General features: G+C 39.9%; 1 long non-coding RNA gene across 1 annotated transcript in view; it reads right to left on the bottom strand.

Moving 5' to 3' along the window:
• Positions 1-1141: 1141 nt before the first annotated feature.
• Positions 1142-15605, bottom strand: part of LOC112673166 (uncharacterized) — a 127730-nt gene continuing 113266 nt past the window's right edge. The window contains exon 5 of the long non-coding RNA XR_003144695.3: positions 1142-2016. This is a non-coding gene — a long non-coding RNA (uncharacterized LOC112673166). The remainder of the gene's footprint in view (positions 2017-15605) is intronic.

The raw sequence follows: 15605 nt of genomic DNA, 5'->3' as shown, positions 1-15605 counted from the left end.
GGAGTCTGCTTCTCCCTCTTCATCTGCTACTCCCCCTATTTGTGCTCTTTCTCTCACTCTCAAATAAATAAAGAAATCTTTTTTTGAAAAAACATGGTATCCTCCTGCAACATATTGCTATCTATATATAAGGGACCAGAGTGTATGAGTCAATACAGAAAAACAATTAATATTAAATTAAAAAAAACAAGCTGCAAAATGTATAGGATATATATGCATAGGAAGACTCCTTATATAATCTTTATCAAAACCCATAGAAATATTAATCACATTTCTGGATTTCTATTGATGTATGTTAAAGTATTAAAATGGATAAATATCAACTTATCATAGCGGCTGTCTCGAGGATATGGAGAAAGCAATGGGTCTGGAGATATGATCAAAGGGGAGTCTTACATCTTACTATTTTTTTTTCTAAAAATAAAGGATGCACATAAAATGTGTTTCTTTTTTTAAAAAAAAGTGTTTAAAAAAAAGCCACACACATACAAAGGCTAGAAGGAAATATAGAAATTATTAACAGTTTTAAAATCTGGGACATGATAATGGGTGTTTGTTGTATATTATTCTTTTGAAAAGTATGACTTTCTAAAGAAAATTCAAGTCCTCCAGCATTATTCTAGAAACATAGTAGTTCTATTTCTCAGGGAAAGAAAATAAGGTTTTGTTAAAAGTGGTCAAGTAGGCAGACTACACACTGAATGTTCATGTTCTGTGACTGGTCTAGACCTGTCCATGCTGGTGTGTGTACTCTCAAGCTAGCTATGTGTACTTCCTTTTTTCTGTTGAAATCCCGAAGGGATCTTTAGAGAGCGATTTCATAGCAAACTTAGATATTTTTAAAAGTCACCATTAAGGAGTGGAATACGAAAGAACTAGCTGCTCCAATAAAGACCAGACAAAAGAAATTCTCCCTTGGGAGAAGAAAAGCACAGAAGATAATAGATGGAATATTTAGGTTACTTCTACTTCACACAATCCTACTTCCAGCTGGGCAGTTTCTTCTAACACACGCTGTTCTTGTCACCATTCTTGGAATAACTCTTGGGCCCCAGTCTGACGCTCTGTCTGTGACTATAAACAACTCTTCCTCTATAGTTAGCACAGCCACAGAATAATGACACCGCATTAGAGACATGAATCACAGCATAAATACTTTTTTTATTATGATAAAATAAATCACTGGTTGTCTGTTTCTACAGGCATAGGCAGAAAAGGAATTGGGTTTTCTATTTTTTTATTATGCACTGGAAGTGAGACCATCATTTGTTGAATATTATGTGTTTAAAAAAATGGCTCAATGCCTATAATGAAAGAGATGATATGTGATTTTGCAGACCTTTGGGCCAAGCATGGGTGACGCTTTCCTACAGAATAAAAGAACGAGTCTTAACACCTCAAACATAATAGATAAAGAGGTATAGTAGAAGATAGAGAAACAACAATAGAAGTGGGGGGTGAAGCTAAAGGCACAATGGTCTCTGCAAATATATTACCTTATGTTGAAATGGAAGAAGCAAAGAGGGATGTCATCTGTAGCATCTCTTCAGTATTTGGTGGATTACACAATCCCGCACTCAATAGAAGAATATTGAGTCTTTGTGTCAATCGGGATAAACCAGGGTACACCACAGTAATAAACAACCTTCCAGCTCCAGTAGCCTAAAGGTTGATTTCTCATTTCTGTGACAGTTCGAGAAAGATGGCTTGGGGCTCTGCTGTTGCCATCATCCTCACTTTGAGTCTCAGGCTTGATGGAGCAGCCACCAACGTAGACTATTGCCAGTCACCAGGGCACAAGGAAAAAAGGACCTCACATGGGTTCCTAAAGCTTCTGCCAAAGGTGATTCACATCACTTCTTCCAGCGATTCACTGGTCAAGACAAGTCTTATGGTTAAGCCTGACAACACGACGGGAACGTATTCTTCTCCCATATTCCCAGCTTGCTGTGTCCCATGCTTCTGTGGATTTCATACCTATGTATGAAATGTCCAGGTTCCAGGGGAGCATCTTCCCTTAAGGTGAGACAAAATGTGGAATTAAAATCAGGTGCAATCAAGTGATTTCCCTAGTGAAAATGCCCCTTCTCGGGGATATGAAAGAATCACAGCCTACTCCATCCATGTATAGGAACTAGGATATTGTCCAGGTATAACTTTGGAAGAAAATGTCTGAGAAATACTGGTGAAAGTGGAAAAAAACAAAGGACTCCATCTACCCAGGAATTGACTAGAACCCCACAAACCTAATCTGCAACCCTTCCCATCACCGAGGGATATATGGAATTATAGCCTGTGTAGGCAGAAAGAGACTTTTGAGACTATCTTTTTTTTTAAATATGAAGAAACTGAGTTACAGAATTAAAGTAAAGAGCATAATTTGTGGAGGCAGCACATGAACAAAGGTAAGTCCATACTCCTGGAATTTCTAGCCCGCCTACATTCCCTCACCTACCACTCTCCATCATCTCAGAGGATATTTGTGTTTAAATCATCAACTTCCTTCTGTCTTGTTCAGGAAGAGAACATATCCTTCTTCCTTCTAGATGATTCAAAGTCTCAGTCCCCATCTCTCCCAACTGCTTGAGGATGAGGTCCTTCATAAGTTCCTCTTTTCCTCCAACATCTTCCGTCTCTCTTTCTCAGACATTATTTATTGAACTCTCAGATATTGAGAATGAGTGGTCTAGATCTGGTTCCCATGTAATTTGTAGATATATACATCCAGAATCTTTTAAGAAAGATTTTAATTATTTATTCATGGGAGACACACAGAGAGAGAGGCAGAGACACAGGCAGAGGGAGAAGCAGGCTCCTTGCAGGGAGCCCGATGCAGGACTCGATCCCTGGACTGGGATCATGCCCTGAGCCGAAGACAGATGTTCAATGGCTGAGCCATCCAGGTGTCCCCATACATCCAGAATCTACCACCTCTCACCCTCACCACTGCTACACCCTGATCCAACCTGACACTGTAATAAGCAGAATGATGTCCCCCACCCCAATGACAGCCACCCTCTAAGCCCTAGAACCTGTGAATCTGTTATCTTACATGACAAGGGAGATTTTGCAGATGTGATTATGAGTGTGAACCTTGAGATGGGAAGATTACTTGGATTGTCTGAGTTGCTTTAACCTAGTCACATTCATCTTTCCTAGGTGGGTCAGAGAATGACGTGATGATGAAAGAGAGGTTAGAGAGATGGTGGCATGAGAAGGATTCAACACCCTGTGGCTGGTTCTAAGATGTAAAAAGCTACAGGTAAAGACTAGGGAGAGGCCTTTACAAGCTAGGATAAGCCCTGAGCTTATAGACAGCAAGAAAACAGGGACCTTGGTCCTACAACCACAAGGAACTGAATTCTTTCAACAGCCCAAATGAGCAGGAAATAAATTCTCCCACTAGGACTCCCGAAAAGGAACACAGTCAACCAACACCTCGATTTTTGTCCCATGATACCTGTACCTGACTACTGACCTAGAATCTGTAAGATAATACATTTGGGCTGTTATTAAGACACTAAGTCAGTGGTAATGCTCCATAGCCATAAAAATAAATGAACACAGGCATCATCTCTTGTTTGGATTATTGTGAAAGACTTTTTAAGTTAACAGGTCTACCCGCTTCCATTCCCTAAGCCCTCCAGTGTATTCTCAACACAGAGGTCAGAGGGGTGTTTTTAAAACATGTCAGGCCATTCCAGTGGTTTTTCAAGTCACTCAGAATAAAAAGCAAAGTCATTACAATGGCCTTTGGAGTCACAACCTAATCCCTTATTATCACTCTGGCCCTTACTCTTACCACTCTTAACCTTGCTTACTCATCTCCAGTCCTACAGTGTCTCCCTGGTATTCCCTGTATATATAGGCACATGCCCCCATCTAAGGCCATTTGCACTATCTAGTCTCTCTGCCTGAAATAGTCTTTCCTCAAATATATACTTGGCTCTCACATTCTTCAGTTTTTGCTTAACTGTCACTTTCTCACTTAGGCTTTCCCTGACTATTCTATTTAAAAGTACAATACCCTCTCAGTGCTTTCCAATTTATTTTTTTTCTCAGTAGCACCTGTTTATATATATATATATATCCCTTATTTTACTTATTTTGCTTGTTCTTGTCTTTCTGTACTAGAATTTGATCCCCATAAATGAAAGGATATTAGACTGCTTTTGTTTACTGATATATGCCCCACACCTGCAATAAAATGTGGCATCTAGTAGGCACCCAATAAATATTTGTTGAGTAAATGAATGTGCAAATAAGTGAATAAAAGAGTTAATGGAGATAACTAGGAGCCTCTGGATGGATCAGAGTAATCAGAATTTAGTGGCATAAGGGTGGCATGAGGGTGGTGGACCCTGACAACTCATTCCTGGGGACTTCCAAGGTCTCTGCTCATATTCACAGTCATACATGCACTTTTCAGAGTCTTTCCTAGTTATTTCCAATATTTGCATATCTATCTCCCAGTGCCAAAAAATGTTTCTGATGAATTATTTCCAAACCCCACTGGTTTTAAGCAACATCTGCTGTCCTGACAATCTTGAATCAAGGGGAAAATCAGATCATGGTCATGTAAGATCAGAAAGTATGATAGATTAGTTAAGAATACAGTTATATCAAAGTTTGACTCCTGTTTATACCACTTATTAGTTATGAGACCCAAGGCAAGCTATTTAAATACTTAGTTAACTTCAGTTTCATCACAGGTACTATGTGATTAATAATACTAACTTATAGGGTTGTCAAGGGACTCAGTTAACACATCTGAAGCATCTAGACTAATTCTCAGCACATGGTAAGTTATTTAGTACCCAATCATTATTGTTGACAGCACAAGCAGGTTTTCCATTCTTGACCACCTCAAGTTCTGCTTCATCTTTGGTACCAATCATGTGTTTCATCTTCGAGCAGACCTATTATCTGACACAAACATTTGCTTCCTCTTCCACCATTATGCCCACTCTTGTCCTGCAGGCTCTTGCCCTTGGAAATGCAGGGTCAGTCCTGAACTTAGTGTAAGTTCAGGCCTGAAACTCTGCTGGATCCAGCAGAAAGCTTGATCAGAAAAGCTCAGAGAGACACAGAGAAGAGAATTGAAGGTAGAATGTTAGGGCCCAAGTTGCATTTTTATATCTCCTTTTCTCCCCCTTCTCTCCTGTGTTCTACCCATTTGTTCAGGAGGCTAGGAGAGTCCTTCATCATCCAAAGAGAGATCCTTACTAGGATTATAGGAATGGATCACAGAGTAGAGAATGTTAGAGACAAAGGCAGTCCCCCCAATATCAACCAATCATCCCTTCTTCCCGTGGAAGAATCAACTTCACAGACATTTATGGAAGAATCAGGAATCAAACCTAGATCATCAAAGTTATCCTGCCAGCAGAGCATAGTAGCGTAGCAGACAGGAAGAGACCTTACTCATTTCTACATTTCACAGAACTATATTAACCGATCTTACTCTTTATTGTTTTTTTTTCTATTACCTTGGAACGGTAAAAAATAGGAGTCAAGGCATAGAAATGAAAGGAAATAGCAGATATTTTTCAGAAGGGAACTTTAATACCTCACTTTTCAAGACCCAAACTACTGTGTTATCACCTCTGAATTAAGCCCCAGCTGTTGTGCCAGACAGACTCCAACTTCAAAAATGAGGGATTTGAATTCAATCAATTTATTTTCTCTGACTCAGTAGAAAATTTTCCTTTTTATTAAAGTCTTTTTATTATCCACAGGTAAACCCGACTAATGGGGAGAAGAGGAGAAGGTGAAGGATTCATTCAGTACAATGTACCACGACTGCATAGAGCACAATTCAGACATGTTTCCTTTATTGTTGGAAGCAGTGGTGTGTTAATAGAGTGTAAGAACATGATTTACACACACACACACACACACACACACACAAAGAGGAGTTCAGTCAGCACAGCAAGTCTTGTATAGCATTTTTGCAGGCAAAAGCTCTACCATTGAGCTACTCCCCTCGCACCATACATAGCATTTTTGAATGAGCTGATATCTTTAAAGTTTTGGACAGTTAAAGTTTCAGCAGACTCTGGAGAATCTAAAGGTAGGGCTCAATTGATAGTAGAATTGACAATAGAATTTAAGAGGCTGACACCTGAACCTCTGTTGATACATGAAAATGGTTATAATCTCAATTCTGTTAAAATAACTATTTCTGTATCACCATCATAGAATGCAGTAGGGGTCTTCCATTAGGAGAAAAAGCTGTTATTTTCATAGCTTCCACTTCTCCAAGAGAGCAATGGTGTTGTTGTTGTCAGGGACAGTCTTTTCAGGCAGGGGAGCTTTGTAACTGTTTTGTAACTCTGTATTTGAGAGGGAAAGAAATTAAGATATGCAAGACCTTGTTTTTATAAACTGACTTCAATTCAGAGAAATAACTAATTGATCATGGGCAGTGACTCTTTTGTTTACAAATAATACACTGTCATTCATTTCAACCTAATCATTTTGCAGGGTCTAAGGGCCTGGAAAACTCTGCTAAAGGGCATTGAATTTATCCCATTAGCAGTGGAGAGCTATCAAAGGTTTTTGAAAAATCAAGTCTCAAGATCACATCGAAAGCTCTGTGGTCATGGGATTAGAATGTTAATGCCAAAGTCTAGGCAAAGGAGGATGACTAGGTAGTCTCAATTTAAAAAAAATAAAGGAGAGATTCCAAATGTCAATTTTGTGGTAGAATGGACAGGAATTGGTAACTGATTAAATTAGAGGTCATTTAATTTATGGTGTTATCAAGTGCATTGACAAAATGTGAGGCCATTTGATACTAGAAGCACTGATTGTCACATAAAAACATTTTTTCCTATTAAGTAAGAGAAATCTTACTTAAGCAAGAGTCAACAGACCATTGGGCTGCAGGAAACCTTGAGAGCTTCCCTCTCGGGTAGTACAACTTTTCAAAAAGGATAGAATCTGCGGCCCAAAGTCTTAAGAGAAGGAAATTTCACATGTTTTCTTAGGATCTCAATGTTTGAGAATCTTTCATGGTAAAAGAGAGCAGACAAACTAAAAAACTGAAAAGACATTTATCATGTGGCCTGAGAGTCATATTTGTTTCCAAGAAGGGGGACCAGCATTTCATGAGTCTTCTCAGAATCTATGACCCTAGCCATTCAGTGTGGTTAAACACACTCTTGCACTGAGCACCAGTCATATATCACGTGCTGGGGATGTAAAAATCAGGAAGGCAGACTTCACAGGCCAAAATGATAATATGTCCAGGTGGCTTTTGGGGCTATCTTCAGTCAGAATATCTCTCTGCCATACCACAGGCCAATACAGGTGGTTTTCTCTGTATTCTTAAAGTCTTCCTAGGTATTTGTATTTCTTTCACTTCATTGACCACACTGATTTAGCATTATTTGCTTTCATGTTCATCTCCTCCTAAGACTGTGAGATTTTACGGCATGAAGGCCATGTCTTATCTATCTTTCCATACCCAGCACCCTTTGATGCTGCCTGGCATATGCCGAGAGCTCAGTGAAGGAAAGATCTTGACTTTATTCTTTGGATAAGTATATTTCTTCTTATTCTGGAAATTTCTTCTTATTCTGAAAATTACTATCACTACTTCACAGACTTCCCTTATTGAAATTTAAAGATCATGGAAGTTTTAACAATTTATTCTGGCTTAATCTCCCAGCAATTTAAACATATTGGTAGCTTTTCTCTTCAGGAGGTATAGAGCAAAAGAGCATGGGCCTTGAAATCTGAAGACATGAATCAAATGCCAGCTCCATCATTTACTATCTGATAATAATGGGCAACCCTCAGCTTAGCCATCGGGGAATAGCAGGAGAGGAGAAAAGTACTGTCTTCATGGGATTATTCTGAGGATCAAATTAGGCAATGCATGTTGTTAACTGTAAAGTGATATGGGGATACTTATTATATAGCATATTGATTACCTGGGATGCCCACCAAGAAGAATAATACACAGTTCTTTTCCTTGACTTAAAAAGTCTACTTAATTTGGTACATATGGAGGGATGGGAAGATAGTTGGGGCTTTCTGTTCTGAAATACGGTAAAATAATATTTAATAATTCCAAATATTTTCAGCAAGAACATATCACTGAATGACAAAAGTGTCATAAGTTTTCAGGATTTATGTTAGAGAAATTTTACAAGTTCTTAAATTTGGCTCTCTTCTGGGTACAAAGAATTTTCATAGCTCAGTTGACAAAGAATGACTTTGAACAGGAATGAGAACCTTAATCTTATTTTGAAAACATCAATTGTCTAATTATTATGGGCTCCGTATATTCTTTTTCAATAACTGTGGCAAAGAGAATTTCATAGTCAACGCCTTCTGCAAATATGCTTTTGTGGTAGAAAGAACAAATACATTTTACAAAGAAAAATAGCCCAGATTTAGAGAATTATACTGACTTGTTGACTCACTGGCTGAGTTAAATAATTCCCCCCCTCAGACACTTGGCAGAGTGAAAAATCAAACCCTTCAACTTCATGGCTCTTTCTATTTGCTTTTACTCAGCTCATTTTCTCGTAGTTCCCAAAATGCGAATTAAAAGTGTTTTGCTACCTGATGACAGTTATAGATGATAAATTTCTTAACTCCGTAAACATAGAAGAAGTCAGGATTCTGTCTATTTATATAGCTTGTATTTTATTTTATTTTATTTTATTTTATTTTTTTCTATATTTTTATTGGAGCTCGATTTGCCAACATATAGCATAACACCCAGTGCTCATCCCGTCAAGTGCCCCCCCTCAGTGCCCGTCACCCAGTCACCCCATCCCCCCGCTCACCTCCCCTTCCACTACCCCTTGTTCATTTCCCAGAGTTAGGAGTCTCTCGTGTTCTGTCACCCTCTCTGATATTTCCCACTCATTTTCTCTCCTTTCCCCTTTATTGCCTTTCACTATTTTTTATATTCCCCATATGAGTGAAACCATATAATGATTGACCTTCTCCCATTGACTTACTTCACTCAGCATAATACCCTCCAGTTCCATCCACGTCGAAGCAAATGGTGGGTATTTGTCATGTCGAATTGCTGATAATATTCCATTGTATACACAGACCACATCTCCTTTATCCATTCATCTGTCAATGGACACCAAGGCTCCTTCCACAGTTTGGCTACTGTGGACATTGCTGCTATAAACATCGGGGTGCAGGTGTCTTGGTCTTTCACTGCATCTGTATCTTTGGGGTAAATCCCCAGCAGTGCAATTGCTGGGTTGTAGGGCAGGTCTATTTTTAACTCTTAAAGGAACCTCCACACGGTTTTCCAGAGTGGCTGCACGAGTTCATATTCCCACAAACAGTGCAGGATGGTCCCCCTTTCTCCACATCCTCTCCAGCATTTGTTGTTGCCTCTCTTGTTAATTTTCACCATTCTCATTGGTGTGAGGTGCTATCTCATTGTGGTTTTGATTTGTATTTCCCTGATGGCAAGTGATGCGGAGCATTTTCTTATGTGCATGTTGGCCATGTCTATGTCTTCCTCTGTGAGATTTCTGTTCATGTCTATTACCCAATTCATGATTGGATTATTTGTTTCTTTTTTTTTTTTTTGAATTATTTTTTCTCACTTTCTCTTTTTTTTTTATTTTTTTTATTTATTTTTTTATTTTTTATTTTTTTTTATTGGTGTTCAATTTACTAACATACAGAATCTTTGCTGTTGAGTTTAATAAGTTCTTTATAGATCTTGGACACTAGTCCTTTATCTGATATGTCATTTGCAAATATCTTCTCCCATTCTGTAGGTTGCCTTTTAATTTTGTTGACTGTTTCTTTTGCTGTGCAGAAGTTTTTTATCTTAAGTCCCAATAGTTCGTTTTTGCTCTTGTTTCCCTTGCCTTCATAGATGTGTCTTGCAAGAAGTTGCTGTGGCCAAGTTCGAAAAGGGGGTTGCCTGTGTTCTCTAGGATTTTGATGGATTCTTGTCTCATATTTAAATCTTTCATCCATTTTGAGTTTATCTTTGTGTCTGGTGTAAGAGAATGGTCTAGATTCATTCTTCTGCCTGTGGCTGTCCAATTTTCCCAGCACCATTTATTGAAGAGACTGTCTTCTTTCCAGGGGATAGTCTTTCCTGCTTTGTCGAATATTAGTTGACCATAAAGTTGAGGGCCCATTTCTGGGTTCTCTATTCTGTTACATTGATCTATGTGTCTGTCTTTGTGCCAGTACCACACTGTCTTGATGATCACAGCTTTGTAGTACAACTTGAAATCCAACATTGTGATGCCCCCGGCTCTGGTTTTCTTTTTCAATATTCCCCTGGCTATTCGGGGTCTTTTCTGATTCCACACAAATCTTAAGATGATTTGTTCCAACTCTCTGAAGAAAGCCCATGGTATTTTGATAGGGATTGCATTAAATGGGTAAACTGCCCTGGGTAACAGTGACATTTTCACAATATTGATTCTTCCAATCCATGAGCATGGAATATTTTTCCATCTCTTTGTGTCTTTCTCAATTTCTTTCAGAAGTCTTCTGTAGTTTTTAGGGTATAGATGCTTAACCTCTTTGGTTAGGCTTATTCCTAAGTATCTTATGCTTTTGGGTGCAATTGTAAATGGGATTGACTCCTTAATTTCTCTTTTTCAGTCTCATCATTAGTGTATAGAAATGCTACTGATTTCTGGTCATTGATTTTGTATCCTGCCACACTGCCAAATTGCTGTATGAGTTCTAGCAATATTGGGGTGGAGGCTTTTGGGTTTTCTATGTACAGTATCATGTCATCTGCGAAGGAGAGTTTGACTTCTTCTATGCCAATTTGAATGCCTTTTATTTCTTTGTGTTGCCTGATTGCTGAGGCCAGGACTTCTAGTATGATGCTGAATAGCAGTGGTGAGAGTGGACATCCCTGTCATGTTCCTGATCTTAGGGGAAAGGTTCCCATGTTTCCCCACTGAGAATGATATTTGCTGTCAGCTTTTTGTAGATGGCTTTTAAGATGCTGAGGAATGTTCCCTCTATCCCTACACTCTGAAGATTTTTCATCAGGAATGGATGCTGTCTTTTGTCAAATGCTTTCTCTGCATCTAATGAGAGGATCAGATGGTTCTTGTTTTTTCTCTTGTTGATATGATGCATCACACTGATTGCTTTACAAGTGTTGAACCAGCCTTGCATCCCGGGAATAAATCCCACTTGGTCATGGTGAATAATCTTCTTAATGTATTGTTGGATCCTATTGGCTAGTATCTTGTCAAGAATTTTTGCATCTGTGTTCATCAAGGATATTGGTCTATAATTCTCCTTTTCAGTGGGGGTCTTTGGTTTTGAAATTAAGATGATGCTAGCCTCATAAAATGGGTTTGGAAGTATTCTGTCCTTTTCTATCTTTCGGGAAAAGCTTTAGTAGAATAGGTATGGTTTCTTCTTTAAACATTTGATAGAATTCTCCTGGGAAGTCATCTGGCCCTGGACTTTTGTGTCTTGGGAGGTTTTTGATGACTGCTTCAATTTCCTCCCTGGTTATTGGCCTGTTCAGGTTTTCTATTTCTTCCTGTTCCAGTTTTGGTAATTTGTAGTTTTCCAGAAATGTGTCCATTTCTTTTAGATTGCCTAACTTACTGGCATATAGCAGCACATAATACGTTTTTAAAATCATTTGTATTTCCTTGGTATTGGTGGTGATCTCTCCTCCTTCATTCATGATTTTATTAATTTGAGTCTTTTCTCCTTTCTTTTTAATAAGGCTGGCCAATGGTTTATGTATCTTATTAATTCTTTCAAAGAACGAACTCCTGGTTTTGCTGATCTGTTCTACAGTTCTTCTGGTCTCTATTTCATTGAGTTCTGCTCTAATATTTATTAACTCTCTTCTTCTGCTTTGTGTAGGTTTTATTTGATATTCTTTGTCCAGTTCATTTAGGTTCAAGGTTAGCTTGTGTATTTGAGTTTTTTCCAATTTCTTGAGGGATGCTTGTATTGCAATGTATTTCCCTCTCAGGACTGCTTTTGCTCTATCTCAAAGATTTTGAACGGTTGTTTCTTCATTTTCTTTAGTCTCCTTGAATCTTTTTCATTCTTCTCTACTTTCCTGGTTGACCCTTTCATCTTTAGCAGGATGGTCTTTAACCTCCACGTGTTTGAATTTCTTCCAAATTTCTTCTTGTAGTTCTAGTTTCAAAGCATTATGGTCTGAAAATAAAAAGGGACAATCCCAATCTTTTGGTATCAGTTAAGACCTGATATGTGACCCAGTATGTAGTATATTCTGGAGAAAGTTCCATGTGCACTTGAGAAGAAGGTGTATTCAGTTGTGTTTGGATGTAAAGTTCTGTAAATATCTGTGAAATCCATCTCATCCAGTGTATCATTTAAAGCTCTTGTTTCTTTGGAGATGTTGTGCTTAGAATATATGTCATTTGCAGAAAGCGCCGTGTTGAAGTCTCCCAGTATAAGTGTATTATTATCTAAGTATGTCTTTACTTTGGTTATTAATTGATTGATATACTTGGCAGCTCCCACATTAGGGGCATAAATATTCATGATTGTTAGGTCCTCTTGTTGGATAGATCCTTTTGTATGATAGAGTGTCCCTCTTCATCTCTTACTACAGTCTTTGGGATAAACCTTAATTTATCTGATATGAGGATGGCTATCCCTGCTTTTGAGGGCCATTTGAATGGTAAATAGCTCTACAACCTTTCATTTTCATTTTGGAGGTGTCCTTAGGTCTAAAATGAGTCTCTTGTAGACAGCAAATAGATGGGTATTGCTTTTTTATCCAGTCTGAAACCCTGCATCTTTTGATGGGATCATTAAGCCCATTCACGTTCAGAGTTATTACTGAAAGGTATGAATTTAGTGTCATCATAATACCTATTCAGTCCCTGTTTTTGTGGCTTTTTTCTTTGGACTTCCTCTTTCTTTTACAGAGTCCCCCCTTAATATTTCTTGCAGAGCTGATTTGGTGGTCAGTTTCTGCCTATCTTGGAAGTTCTTACACTCCTTCTATTCTGAATGAAAGCCTTGCTGGATAGAGTATTCTTGGCTGCATGTTCTTCTCATTTAGGACCCTGAGTATATTCTGCCAGCCCTTTCTAGCTTGCCAGGTCTCTGTGGAGAGGTCTGCTGTTAAACTAATATTTCTCCCCACATAAGTTAGGGATCTCTTGTCTCTTGCTGCTTTAAGGATTTTCTCTTTATCTTTGGAATTTGCAAGTGTCACTATTAAATGTTGAGGTGTTGAACGGTTTTTATTGATTTTAGGAGAGACCTCTCTATCTCCTGGATCTGAATGTCTGTTTCCCTCCCCAAATTAGGGAAGTTCTCAGCTACGATTTGTTCAAATATGCTTTCTGGCCCTCTGGCCCTCTTGGCGCCCTCTGGAACCCCAATTATACTTAAATTTTTCCTTCTGAGGCTGTCATTTATTTCCCTTAACCTTTTCTCATGGTCTTTTAATTATTTTTCTCTTTTTTCCTCAGTTTCCTTCCTTGCCATCAACTTGTCTTCTATGTCGCTCACTCTTTCTTCCACCTCATTAACCCTCATTGTTAGGACCTCCAGTTTGGATTTCATCTTATTAAATTGATTTTTAATTTTGGTCTGATTAGATCTAAATTCTGCAGTCATGAAGTCTCTTGAATCCTTTATGCTATTTTCCAGAGCCACCAGTAGCTTTATAATTATGCTTCTGAATTGGCTTTCTGACATCGAATTGTAATCCAAATTCTGTAACTCTGTGGCAGAGAGTACTGTTTCTGATTCTTTTGTGGTGAGTTCTTTCTTCTAGTCATTTTGCTCAGTGCAGAGTGGCTGTATGAGCAGGCTGCGCCAAGAATATTAACCATGACCTAAGTAAATTTCACCCTTGATGACTCTGAGGAGGTCAGAGACCAGAAATTGAAAAGAAAGATCAAAATGACATAAAACAAAAGGAGCACTAAAGTCAAAAACAAATTTTAAAACAAAGTAGTAAAAAATAAAATGCCAGGAATCCCAAAGAAGAAAAAAAAAGAAGAGAAAAAAGCAAAGATAAAGGGGAGGGGGAGAATAAAAAGGAGGGGACTGGGAGATGGTGGTCGTGACCAAGTTGTAGTGGACGGAGAATATAGCCTACCTGAGGGATCCTAGAGAGTGATCCTCTTGGTTCTGAGTATATTAAGTTCTGTATGTTAGAAGATGATCAGTCCCAAGTTTATATAAACCAGAAATACTTGTAGAGAGTCCCAACATTCATCACCAAAAAATAAACGAGATAAAAGAGGGGGGCAGATTAGGAATGGAGAGAGAATATAATCTCACAGAATGAACCAACATGGTATACCACTTGGTTCCTGGTGCATGCTCTTCATGTTTTAGAAGGTATTAACTTCCACCATTGTAGAACAAAATGAGGAAGAGAAAACAAAACACACACACACACACACACACACACAAAGCATATCTTGTATATCTCCCCAAATTAAATTGAGTATGTTGAAGGGAAGTGCAAAATATATCTAAACCTGTAATTGTAGAAATATGAAAGTCAAAAAGGAAGAAACTTTAAAATGAAGAGGTGGTAAAATATTGCAGTTAAGGTGGGAAAGGAGAAAAATATTGGAAATTTTTAGTCTGATATAAAAACTAGTTGTACTGGAAAAGAGGGGGGGAAGGAGTGGTACCCTCTGGTTCTATATACTGTGAATATGTCGACTTCCCCTGGAACTTTCCAGTGCTGCTGGGCCAAGAACTTACTCTTCCCTTATCCTTCCAGCTGGTCTTCTGGGGGAGGGGCCAACTGTGCTGACTCTCAGGTGTGTGCACCTGGGGGAGCTGCCCTGCCCCCCTGCCAGGTGCACGGCTCAATGGGAGCTGTAGACCCTGTGAGGCCTCTGCCTCTGTCCACTGGCCCCCGCTCCATCCTAGGTACAGGGTGACACCAGAAGAAAAACAACACTGGCAGCAGCCAGGTCTCCAGCCCTGGAGTCAGCTCCTCCAGTAACTACCGCAGCTCCCAGTCCGCACTGGCCTGGATGCTCCTGGGGGCGGGGCGTGCTGACCTGCACAGCTCCGGGGCGCCGGGCAGCAGGAGCGTCCTCGCCTCCGCCTGTCCCAGGGGGGCGCAGGATCCTGGGCTGTGTCCCCCGCACCCTGGCATCCGGGGCCTGCAGCTGCTGGAATCGTGTTCCGGGGTCGCGGCCCCTGAAGGCAGCAGGTGCAGCCCCCTCCAGCCCAGCCCCGCCTGACCCACCGGCTTCTCCCCGAGGCCCCGCCGGCCGGCGCTCCAGCCCTTTTCCGAGCTCGGCCGGCGGGGTGTGGGGCGCTCTCCCCTGGGGCGCCCCTCCTCTGTTAGTGACCCCAGGAACCTGGAGGTTCCACTGCCCCTCCCGTGATCTTGCCTGAGTTCCCTGCAAGCGCCTCTCCGTCCGGGAAGAATCCGGGGCGAATTGTTAAAGTTCCCGCTTCTCCGGGGCTGGGCTCTCCTGTCCAGGGGCTCTCACTGCCCCCCTTAGTCTGGCTCCTCGTGGGGCCCCTCCCCCACCGGATTCTGTTTTATTTTTTCTGCTTTCCTACCTTGTTAGAAGCACAAACCCTTCTCTCTGTAGCATTCCGGCTCTTCTCTCTTTAAATCTCAGGTCGAATTCGTAGGT

The sequence above is a fragment of the Canis lupus genome, chromosome X, assembly GCF_003254725.2.
Source record: "Canis lupus dingo isolate Sandy chromosome X, ASM325472v2, whole genome shotgun sequence".
NCBI lineage: Eukaryota > Metazoa > Chordata > Mammalia > Carnivora > Canidae > Canis > Canis lupus.
Note: the sequence above shows the minus strand (reverse complement) of the source record. Positions and strands in the feature narration are given on the sequence as shown.